This window comes from Glycine soja, chromosome 1 (assembly GCF_004193775.1).
Source record: "Glycine soja cultivar W05 chromosome 1, ASM419377v2, whole genome shotgun sequence".
NCBI lineage: Eukaryota > Viridiplantae > Streptophyta > Magnoliopsida > Fabales > Fabaceae > Glycine > Glycine soja.
In genome coordinates this window covers 17,522,059-17,533,421 of record NC_041002.1, presented here as the reverse complement: position 1 = coordinate 17,533,421, position 11,363 = coordinate 17,522,059, and the positions used below count along the sequence as shown (strand labels likewise).

Genomic DNA, 11,363 nt, shown 5'->3' with positions numbered 1-11,363 from the left:
ATGCAGCTGAGTTTGTAGCTACCTCATGCACTCCTCTAATGACTATAGCATCATTTCTGGCGCTAAACTGTTGGGAGTTGGAAACCATCTTCTCAATTAAATTTCTGGCTTCAGCAGGAGTCATGTCTCCAAGGGCTCCACCACTGGCAGCATCTATCATACTTCTCTCCATATTACTGAGTCCTTCATAAAAATATTGGAGAAGCAGCTGCTCTGAAATCTGATGGTGAGGGCAACTGGCACATAGTTTTTTTAAATCTCTCCCAGTATTCATACAGGCTCTCTCCACTGAGTTTTCTAATACCTGAGATATCCTTCCTGATGGTTGTGGTCCTGGAAGCAGGGAAAATTTTTTCTAAGAATACTCTCTTCAGCTCATCCCAGCTCGTGATGGACCTTAGAGCAAGGTAATACAGCCAGTCCTTTGCCACTCCCTCTAAAGAATGAGGGAAAGCCTTCAGAAATATGTGGTCCTCTTGGACATCTGGGGGTTTTCATGGTGGAGCAGACAATATGAAATTCCTTCAAATGTTTGTGCAGGTCTTCACCTGCAAGGCCATGAAACTTTGGAAGCAAATGAATCAATCCAGTTTTAAGAACATATGGGACATCCTCATCAGGGTATTGGATGTACAAGCTTTCGTAGGTGAAATCAGGTGCAGCCATTTCCCTTAGAGTCCTCTCACGAGGTGGAGGTTGTGCCATGTTCTCAGAATGTTCAAAATTAGAATGCTCAGAATCAAAATGCTCAAAATTATAATGCTCAAAATCAGGATGTTCAAAATCACCAATAACATAATGCATAGATTCACCAGTAATGGAATGCTCAGGATGATCAAAAGGTATAAAATGATGCCTAACTAATCTATGAAATGTCCTATCTATCTCAGGATCAAAGGGTTGTAAGTCAGATGGATTGCCTCTAGTCATACACTACATTCAGCATGCACAACTAGTTGCCTTGTCATGTAAATAAAGCTGCAGGTTTGAACTACAGCTACCCTCAAATGATATCCAAATGACTTGAAATTTTGTGAGCAACCTTATAAAATGATGAGAAGATAGCACAAAAAAATTTCAGGCAAAAATTCAAAGTCTAACTATGGAAGCTAAAAATGGTAGGTTAAGAAAAATAAGTGAATAAAACTTGAAAAATAAAAAACTTTTGACAAAATCACTATTTTTGGACGATGGAGACCTCAGCCAGCCTATGGTAGGCTTCCACGGCGTAGGAAATTTTTTTCTACCCCAAATACATATATAATAATTGCGATTCTAATAACTGGAGCAAAAGTTATGGCTGTTTGAAGTTTCAACAAACACAATGATGCAATCCTATCTCGCAAGGGCATTGGGTAGAAGACTCCAAGTAGATTGGGCTAGAGATCCAAGGGATGGCCCTAGGGTTCTCTTGAGCCTTAGGGTAGATTTCGAGCCCATGGGCTAAGTATAAGCCCGCTTATCTTTGTAAATATTAGAATAGGTTTTTCCTTCGTTTGGGCCTTGTATTTTGGCCATTCTAGTAGTATAGGGTTTTAGCCTTGTATTTCGGGGCATTTTGAGTAGTCTTTGTAGTAAGGACTTATTTTTTGTATTTTCATGTTTTTTGTCATGGGGGTGAGCTTAGTTATTATAGGGGGTGTGTAGCTAAGTTCTAGCTTCTTATCTCAAGGAGGTGAGCTTAGCTATTAGAGAGGTATGTGTAGCTAAGCTCTAGCTTCTTTAGGAATCTTCTTAAGGAAGCTTCTCAAGGAGGTGAGCTTAGTTATGAGAGGGGTGTGTGTAGCTAAGCTCTAGCTTCTCAAGGAAGTTTTCTCAAAGAAGCTTCTCAAGGAAGTTTTCTCAAGAAAGCTTCTCAAGGAAGCTACCTAGTCTATAAATAGAAGCATGTGTAACACTTGTTGTAACTTTGATGAATGAGAGTCTTGTGAGACACAACTCAAAGTTCAACTTCTCTCCCTTTTTCTTCCTTCAATTTCGTGCTCCCCCTCCCTCTTTCTCTCCCTCTTTCTTTTCCTCCATTGAAGCATCCTCTCCAAGCTTCTTATCCAAGGCTCATCTTGGTGGTGAAGCTCCTTCTTCCATGGCTTATTCCTTAATGGATGGCGCCTCCTCTCACCTCCTTTCCTTTGTCTTCCGCTGCATCTCCATGGTGGAAAATCACCATTAAAGGACCCCATTGAAGCTCAAAGATCCAGCCTCCATAGAAGCCCCACAAGCAAGCTTCCATCAAGCGGGTTGCACCACTCAAAACATTCATCATACCACCTATTTTAGGGACTTGGTTCCTAATAATACCTATTTTGGGCACCAACAAAGCACAAGGATTTAAGCTCTTGCGAACCAAACCCTCATCCAACAACTTCTTTACTTGAGGAATAAACTCAAGCCCAAGAGGTGTGGCAATGCTAGCAAGTGCCTTTTTACAAAAGAGAAAATGTGGAGGTTGTCTAAGAGGGAAAGTTTCTTTAATGTTTGTCTTTATTGTAAAATGAGTTTCCTTCTTAGCTAAACTCTTGGAGGAGACACTTACCTCCTTACACTTCTCTTTAACCACTAATGGTTGTCCTTCTTTTTGGGGGTAGATTTCTTCACTAGATTCTTCCCCTTTTGCTTTTTCACTTTCACTAGAGGAAGGTGAAGTAGTAGCCTCATCTTGGCTACTATAAATGTCTTGGCCTCTCATAATCATGGTTTTTGTGGTGGGGCATTGAGAAGTAATGTGTCCTCTTCCAAGACATTTAAAGCACTTTATAGAGCTAGTTTTCTCTTGCATACTAGCCTTAGGGGCTTGCTTTTCTATTGTCTTCCCCTTATCATCTTTGGGCTTAGAAGGTGTCACCCCTAAGATGCCTTGACCTTGGTCTTTCTTTGGATAAGAGTGAGAGCCATAAGATTTTGAAGTAGACTTCTTTTTAAGTTGTTGCTCTACCCTTATTTCCCAATCTAAGTTAGCCTCTACATTGTCCTTCCCATGGAAGTATGAGAGTTTAATGTTAGCCTCTTGAGGCTTTCTTTCCTTTTCTCTTCTATGGGAGTGAGGTCTAAGATGTGACCTATGCCTTCCTTCGTAATAGTCACGAAGTTCTTCACTTAGGCTTTTGCAAGAGTTATGACTACTGTCGCAACCTACCCTTCGGCGGGAGGGCGACGCGAGACTCGCGGGATGCGTGTTCCACGAAAGGAATACGCGCGGAGTCGCCACCAACGTTTATTTGAGGAAAACGTCGGAAAAACCGGAAAAGACGCGATCTACGAACTTTTAAGTGAAAGGTTCGGGAGTTGTATTTACGCGCGGGGAAGGTATTAGCACCCCACACGTCCGTCACAAGGGACGACAGCCTTTAATCGAATGTGCAAACATGACTTTGATTTTTATGTTCCCTTTTATATTCTTATATCCTTTATACCCTTTTTATATTTTTTTTCTTTTTTGTGGTCGACAAGGGTGTTGCCCTTTGCTCCTACGTATTCCTCAATTTGGGATGAGAAAATCAGACCTACGTAGTTCTTTTGGAACAAAGTGTTTGGTTAAGTTGTTTTTGTCTTTTTTGCAAAATATGTTTTTATTGAACAAAAGGTCATTTAAGGTGTTGGACCATTAAACGGTCTTTTGATTTTGAAAGGGGAGAAACGTTAAGGCATTGGACCATTAACGATCTCTTGTTTTTGAAAGGAGAGAAACGTTAAGGCATTGGACCATTAACGATCTCTTGTTTTTGAAAGGAGAGAAACGTTAAGGCATTGGACCATTAACGATCTCTTGGGGTGGTCGACAAAAGCGGGGCTTTTGCTCCTACGTATCCTCAATGAGGAACTCAGACCTACGTAGTTCTTTCTTATCAAGTGATGCCTTTTTTACTTAAGTGGTGATCATTTTAAGGCGTTGGACCTTAAAAATGATCCATTTTACTTAGTGAGGAATTGAAATGACGAACTTCAAAAGCCTATTTTTGTGGACGAGCTTGACTAGGCGAGTTGATTTTAGCCTTAGTTTCACTTTAGTTATTAATCAATTCGGTTAAGAATGAGAAATCCCAAAGAGAAAACGTCCGATTGATTTTCCGCTTTATTTTACTAAAAGATGTTTTTTTGATTATTATATTATTCTTTACCTCTTTTTTTGATTTCCAACGTGGTTACGGCACGACCGAACGGTCGGAATTGATTTTAACCGAAGTTAACGGATAATATAATTCAAACGTTCGGTGGAAATTTATTTTATTTTTAAGTTAAGCGAGAAATGACTTAAGTAAAATGGCTTAAGCACGTCAACAGGGGGTATAAAAAGTAAACAAAACGAGAGTAAAAATGCACGAAACGCAATGTGGACCATTAACGAGCAGGGTTGCTTCCTCCAGAAGCAACCGCCTTCTGGAGGAATCTTCTGGAGGGCCCAAATGGGCCTGGGTGCTATTTGCACCCCCATTTTTACTAAGTACACCCCCCTCTGTTGTTTTTTGGTAATTCTTTTTTCGTAAAGTTACGGAAACTTACGAATTTCGTAACGATACTTGCTTTCTTTCCGTAATGTTACGGAACCTTGCGGATTACATAATCATCCCCTTTTTGACTTACGGAATGTTACGGAACCTCACTTAATTATGCAACGATGCTTCCATTTGATTTCCGATGTGTCACGGAAACTTACGGATTGTGCATCAACATTTTTTTGGTTTTTCGGCATGTCCTGGAATTTCATAAATTGCCTAATGATGGGTGCCAAGCACCTCACAAGGACCAAAGAATGGTCGCATGTCATCAAGCAAAGGTCCCCGGACGAAATTAGGGTATGACAGTTGCCCCTCTTTACTTGTCTTTTATTGGAGATAAAAGAAAAGTAAAGATAAGACACTAATTTCGTCCCTCTCGATTTGACGAGAGTCGCGGGTGACCATAAAATCTCCACATGCAAATGACTTGTTGTTCCCAGAATTTCACAAATTGCCTAATGACGGGTGCCAAGCACCTCACAAGGACCAAAGAATGGTCGCATGTCATCAAGCAAAGGTCCCCGAAAATCAGTGTATGACACTAATTTCGCTCCTCTCGGTTGACGAGAGTCGCGGGCGACCATGAAATTTCCGCATGTAAATGACTTTGTTGTTCCCGGAGAAACAAAAGGTGCAGAAGACTGTGTCAGCCCCTGCATGCTATCAAGCGTTCTGTCTTACAGATAGCAAAAGAATGGGTGCGAATAACCATAAGGCATCTCTGCGTATCATGGGTGCAGAATGACCAAACTTGGTCTCTGCTTGTCATCGGGCCCGCCGCCTCTGGATGACAAAAGGGTGCGAATAACCATAAGGTATCTCCGCGTATCATGGGTGCAGAATGACCAAACTTGGTCTCTGCGTGCCATCGGACACGACTGTGTCTGAATGGCAAAGGGGTGCGAATAACCGTAAGGTATCTCCGCGTATCATGGGTGCAGAATGACCAAACTTGGTCTCTGCGTGCCATCGGACACGACTGTGTCTGAATGGCAAAGGGGTGCGGATAACCGTAAGGTATCTCCGCGTATCATGGGTGCAGAATGACCAAACTTGGTCTCTGCTTGTCATCGGGCCCGCCGCCTCTGGATGACAAAAGGGGTGCGAATAACCATAAGGTATCTCCGCGTATCATGGGTGCAGAATGACCAAACTTGGTCTCTGCGTGCCATCGGACACGACTGTGTCTGAATGGCAAAGGGGTGCGGATAACCGTAAGGTATCTCCGCGTATCATGGGTGCAGAATGACCAAACTTGGTCTCTGCTTGTCATCGGGCCCGCCGCCTCTGGATGACAAAAGGGTGCGAATAACCATAAGGTATCTCCGCGTATCATGGGTGCAGAATGACCAAACTTGGTCTCTGCTTGTCATCGGGCCCGCCGCCTCTGGATGACAAAAGGGTGCGAATAACCATAAGGTATCTCCGCGTATCATGGGTGCAGAATGACCAAACTTGGTCTCTGCTTGTCATCGGGCCCGCCGCCTCTGGATGACAAAAGGGTGCGGATAACCGTAAGGTATCTCCACGTATCATGGGTGCAGAATGACCAAACCTGGTCTCTGCGTGCCATCGGACACGACTGTGTCTGAATGGCAAAGGGGTGCGGATAACCGTAAGGTATCTCCGCGTATCATGGGTGCAGAATGACCAAACTTGGTCTCTGCTTGTCATCGGGCCCGCCGCCTCTGGATGACAAAAGGGGTGCGAATAACCATAAGGTATCTCCGCGTATCATGGGTGCAGAATGACCAAACTTGGTCTCTGCGTGCCATCGGACACGACTGTGTCTGAATGGCAAAGGGGTGCGGATAACCGTAAGGTATCTCCGCGGGCTACCAGCTCTTGAGTCATGGCAACAAAAGGCGGTGTGGTCGACAAAAGCGAGGCTCTTGCTCCTACGTATCCTCCAATGAGGAATTCAGACCTACGTAGTTCTGGATAACTTGTGAGACTTGGAAAGTCTCCATCGGAAAATGCTGACATCTCCGGAAAGGGCGCAGATGACCATATTGGTCTCTGCTCGTGAATCACACTTGGGGTCACTGAATGACGAGGTGCGGATAACCGTAAGGTGTCTCCGCGGGCTATCAGCTCTTGAGTCATGGCGACAAAAGGCGGTGTGGTCGACAAAAGCGAGGCTCTTGCTCCTACGTATCCTCCAATGAGGAACTCAGACCTACGTAGTTCTGGATAACTTGGGAGACTTGAAAAAGTCTCGTTGTTTTCTCCACTAAAAATGCAAACATGCTTTAGCAAAGAGACAAACATTCCAACTGATTTAGAGCAGCATATGCTTTTTTTTTTTTTTGAGTGAAAAACAATGCGCCTACCGGGGAAGGAGAGTCTGCCGATGGGATCCCCCGTAACCATAAATGAGATTTTGGATGTTAGCATTTCGTTTCTAAATGACCATTTAGAGGAAACACCGGGTTCGACAAAAATAGAAGAAAATCACTCAAAGTGTATCAATCTTGCACAGGTAAGTGTTTCCTCCTAATTCCGAACCATAGATATGTCATGACTTGACTTTGCAAATTATTTCCTATCAAATCAAAAATTACACGCGTGATCATGGATCAATAGGGCTTCCCTTGGGAATGGGTTCTTTTGGTGGTTTCTTCTTTCGGCTTTTGTGTGTTTTTGGCTTTTGATTTTCCTGGCTTTTTCTTTTTCTGTTTTTTTTTTTTTTTTTTTGTTTAGTGCGGGGCGAGAAAAAAGGGTCGCTAGCGCACGGGATTTTGGTTGGTAATTAAAGGGAGAAGACCATTTTAGGTCGTGGTTTCCTTTCCTTCCTTTTATGTTCATTTGGTGACAATTCTGTATTGTTCAGATATTGTCCGGCCCAAAGACCTCTCAGCACATTTCTTCTGGTTTCTTTGACCAGGAGCTTTCTTCTTTTTTACTTTCTCCCATTCTTTGGTTGGGAATTTTCTTTCTTTTCTTTTTCCTTTCTCCCACTCTTTGATTGGGAATTTCCTTGCTTCCTTTTTTCCTTTGATTGGAAATTTTCCTTCTCTTTTTCTTTGATTGGAAATTTTCCTTCTCTTCTTTTTTGCTTCCGAGGGTAAGGATTGACATTCTCACCCTGGGTCAAGGTTTATGGTGAGTCAGGATTTTGGCTCAAGACTTGTAGAATGGCTAGGCATGATACATGTCAGGGTTTGGTTTGGTTCAAGGATAAAAAGGGATGCCCCACATTATTTCCATGACACAAATGCAAAAATGATGATTTGGAAATTTTATGCAAAATTGGTCATGCATGCACCTATGTGGACACTCAAGTGTCAAATTTTTATGGTCATGTGATGCTAGGGCTCAGGATTCATTTCCTCTATTTTAAATCAACCCAATGTTTCCAAAATATGTTCTTTTATCAATTTGTGCATTCATCCGAGTCCATTTCGGGCGTCTGGGGAAATTTCACAGCATTCACCCTTCAGGTGTAGACACATTTTCCAAAAATTGGTTATGATCAATGAATTTTTTCAAAGAAAAGTTGGAAATCGTCTCTTTTCAAAAGCATGTCAGTTTTTAGCTAGACAACTTATGTTCTTTCTTTTTTTTTTTTTTTTTCTTCTTCTTCTTTTTTTTTTTTTTATCATTATCATTTGTTTATTTCTTTTTCTTGTTTGTTTTCTTTTTTCCCCTTTTTTTTTTCATGAGGTATTTTGCTACCTAAACATGTGTATATTTTTGCGAGGTATTTTTGCTATATACATGCATATCCAAGGTATCTTGCTACCTAAACATACATATATATGTTTTGTAAGGTATTTTTGCTATATACATGCATATCCAAGGTATCTTGCTACCTAAACATACATATATATGTTTTGTAAGGTATTTTGCTGTATACATGCATATCCAAGGTATCTTGCTACCTAAACATACATATATATATTTTGTGAGGTATCTTTTTGCTACATACATGCATATCTAAGGTATCTTGCTACCTAAACATACATATATATATTTTGTTAGGTATCTTTTTGCTACATACATGCATATCTAAGGTATCTTGCTACCTAAACATACATATATATATTTTGTGAAGTTTTTTTTGTTTACATACATGCATATCTAAGGTATCTTTCTACCTAAACATACATATATATATTTTGTGAAGTGTTTTTTTTTGTTTACATACATGCATATCTAAGGTATTTTCACTACCTAAACATACATATATACATTTTGTGAGGTATGACTACCTTTCGAGCTTGCGCTTGTTTTATTTAAATCCCCAGGATCATGAGCAACTAGGTGCGTCCTACTATAAAAAGCGATCAAATAACAAACATAGATTCAAAAGGTACTAGGTTGCCTCCTAGTAGCGCTTCTTTAACGTCTTTAGCTGGACGCCTTATGACTTGTCGGTCACTGACCTAGTACTTTGCTTACCTTTGGCTTTGGACTTGGTCGCTTGTTGGTCGGCCATGGGTCGTAAGCAACGCTCTAACCTTTTTGTGGATGAGCTGAGGTGAACTCTAGAGGTGATGGCGGTGCGTCTGTTGCCCGCTGCCGGCCATCCCAATGCTGCTGTGGTGTTTCGCCCTGCGCCTGCCTGGGGGCGCAGTACTTCTTGATGAAAGCTCGATTAGTAGGGGGCCTAATGCCCTTGCTGGAGGTTACAGGTACTCCGTAGAACTGATAGAGACCCGTAATTAGAGCTTGACAACTCCAAGACCCTGTTGGACTTCTTCGGGTCCACTGGGTGTCTTGCAGGCGCGATCCCTGCAAACAATAGATGAAATCAGAAATAAGTTGAGCGATGTGCATACTTACCTATGATGACATAACCTTGCCGGGGGGGGTACGGGCACCCTATAGGACTGATAGAGGCCCGTAACCAGAGCTGGAAACCCCAGGGCCCTGTTGGACTTTTCCGGGTCCACTGGGTGTCTCTTGGGTGCGATCCCTGCAAACAATAGATGGTATCAGAAATCAGTTGAACCATATGCATACTTACCCATGTCGGGACGACACAGACCAACCGATACTTTTGTAGGGGGAGATTGGCATTGCGGTCGCTGGGCAGAATGTTGCTAAGTAGCAATGTCATCTATATCTGTGTAAGAGTGGTCATGTTGGTGCGCATGATCCGCACTCGTCTCTTTACAGCGGCACGAATGAAATCTTGCCCCGGTATGCATAGTAGCTGTGTAATAGCCTCCCTCTCTGGTTGTGCTCGCACAGTTGGCCCTCCTCCAATATCAGGGGGTGGCCCAGGAACCGTTAAAAGGAAACTACTGGCCCCTTAACCGGAAGTGCAAGTCTCGGTTAAGCATTTAAGGGCAGAGGACCTTAAATTCTTTTAAGGTGTGGATGTGGAGCCCACCGAAAGTGAGGATGCGTAGTCCTCTAAAGGCGAGGGCGTGTAGTCCTATGATGGCAAGGACGTGCAATCCTCTAAAGGTGAGGGCATGCCCCCCCCTTTGAAAATGGGGAACATGTAGTCCTCTGATGGCGAGGACGTGTAGTCCTCTAAAGGTGAGGACGTGTAGTCCTCTAAAGGTGAGGGCGTGTAGCCCTACAAAGGTGAAGGCATATGACCCTTTGACGGCGAGGACGTGTAGTCCTCTGAAGTTGAAGGTACATGACCCTTTGAAGGCGAGGACGTGTAGTCCTCTGAAGGTGAAGGTAACTAGTACCCAAGGCGAGGGCGTGTAGCCCTCTCAAGGCGAGGACTTATAGTCCTCTGGAGGTGAGGGCGTGCAGCCCTCTGGTGGTGAGGACGTGTAGTCCTCTCAAGGCGAGGACGTGTAGTCCTCTGACGGTGAGGGTAACTAGTACCCAAGGTGAGGGCGTGTAGCCCTCTCAAGGCGAGGACATGTAATCCTCTGGAGGTGAGGGCGTGCAGCCCTCTGATGGTGAGGACGTGTAGTCCTCTCAAGGCAAGGACGTGTAGTCCTCTCAACGGTGAGGGTAACTAGTACCCAAGGTGAGGGCGTGTAGCCCTCTCAAGGCGAGGACATGTAATCCTCTGGAGGTGAGGGCGTGCAACCCTCTGATGGTGAGGACGTGTAGTCCTCTCAAGGCGAGGACGTGTAGTCCTCTCAACGGTGAGGGTAACTAGTACCCAAGGTGAGGGCGTGTAGCCCTCTCAAGGCGAGGACATGTAGTCCTCTGGAGGTGAGGGCGTGCAGCCCTCTGATGGTGAGGACGTGTAGTCCTCTCAAGGCGAGGACGTGTAGTCCTCTCAACGGTGAGGGTAACTAGTACCCAATGCGAGGGCGGGTAGCCCTCTCAAGGCGAGGACGTGTAGTCCTCTGGAGGTGAGGGCGTGCAGCCCTCTGATGGTGAGGACATGTAGTCCTCTCAAGGCGAGGACGTGTAGTCCTCTCAAGGCGAGGACGTGTAGTCCTCTCAAGGTGAGGACGTGGAGTCCTCTCAACGGTGAGAGTAACTAGTACCCAAGGTGAGGGCGTGTAGCCCTCTCAAGGCGAGGACATGTAGTCCTCTGGAGGTGAGGGCGTGCAGCCCTCTGATGGTGAGGACGTGTAGTCCTCTCAAGGCGAGGGTAACTAGTACCCAACGCGAGGGCGGGTAGCCCTCTCAAGGTGAGGACGTGTAGTCCTCTGGAGGTGAGGGCGTGCAGCCCTCTGATGGTGAGGACGTGTAGTCCTCTCAAGGCGAGGACGTGTAGTCCTCTCAACGGTGAGGGTAACTAGTACCCAATGCGAGGGCGGGTAGCCCTCTCAAGGCGAGGACATGTAGTCCTCTAGAGGTGAGGGCGTGCAGCCCTCTGAACGGTGAGGGTAACTAGTACCCAAGGTGAGGGCGTGTAGCCCTCTCAAGGTGAGGGTAACTAGTACCCAAGGTGAGGGCGTGTAGCCCTCTCAAGGCGAGGACAAGTAGTCCCCTCAA

At 44.4% G+C, this 11,363-nt stretch overlaps 1 non-coding gene across 1 annotated transcript; it reads left to right on the top strand.

Annotated features, from left to right (window-relative positions):
• The first annotated feature begins 218 nt into the window (after positions 1-218).
• LOC114369017 lies at positions 219-326 on the top strand. Its single transcript, XR_003657485.1, has one exon. It is a non-coding gene; the product is annotated as a small nucleolar RNA R71 (small nucleolar RNA).
• The last annotated feature ends 11,037 nt before the right edge of the window (positions 327-11,363 follow it).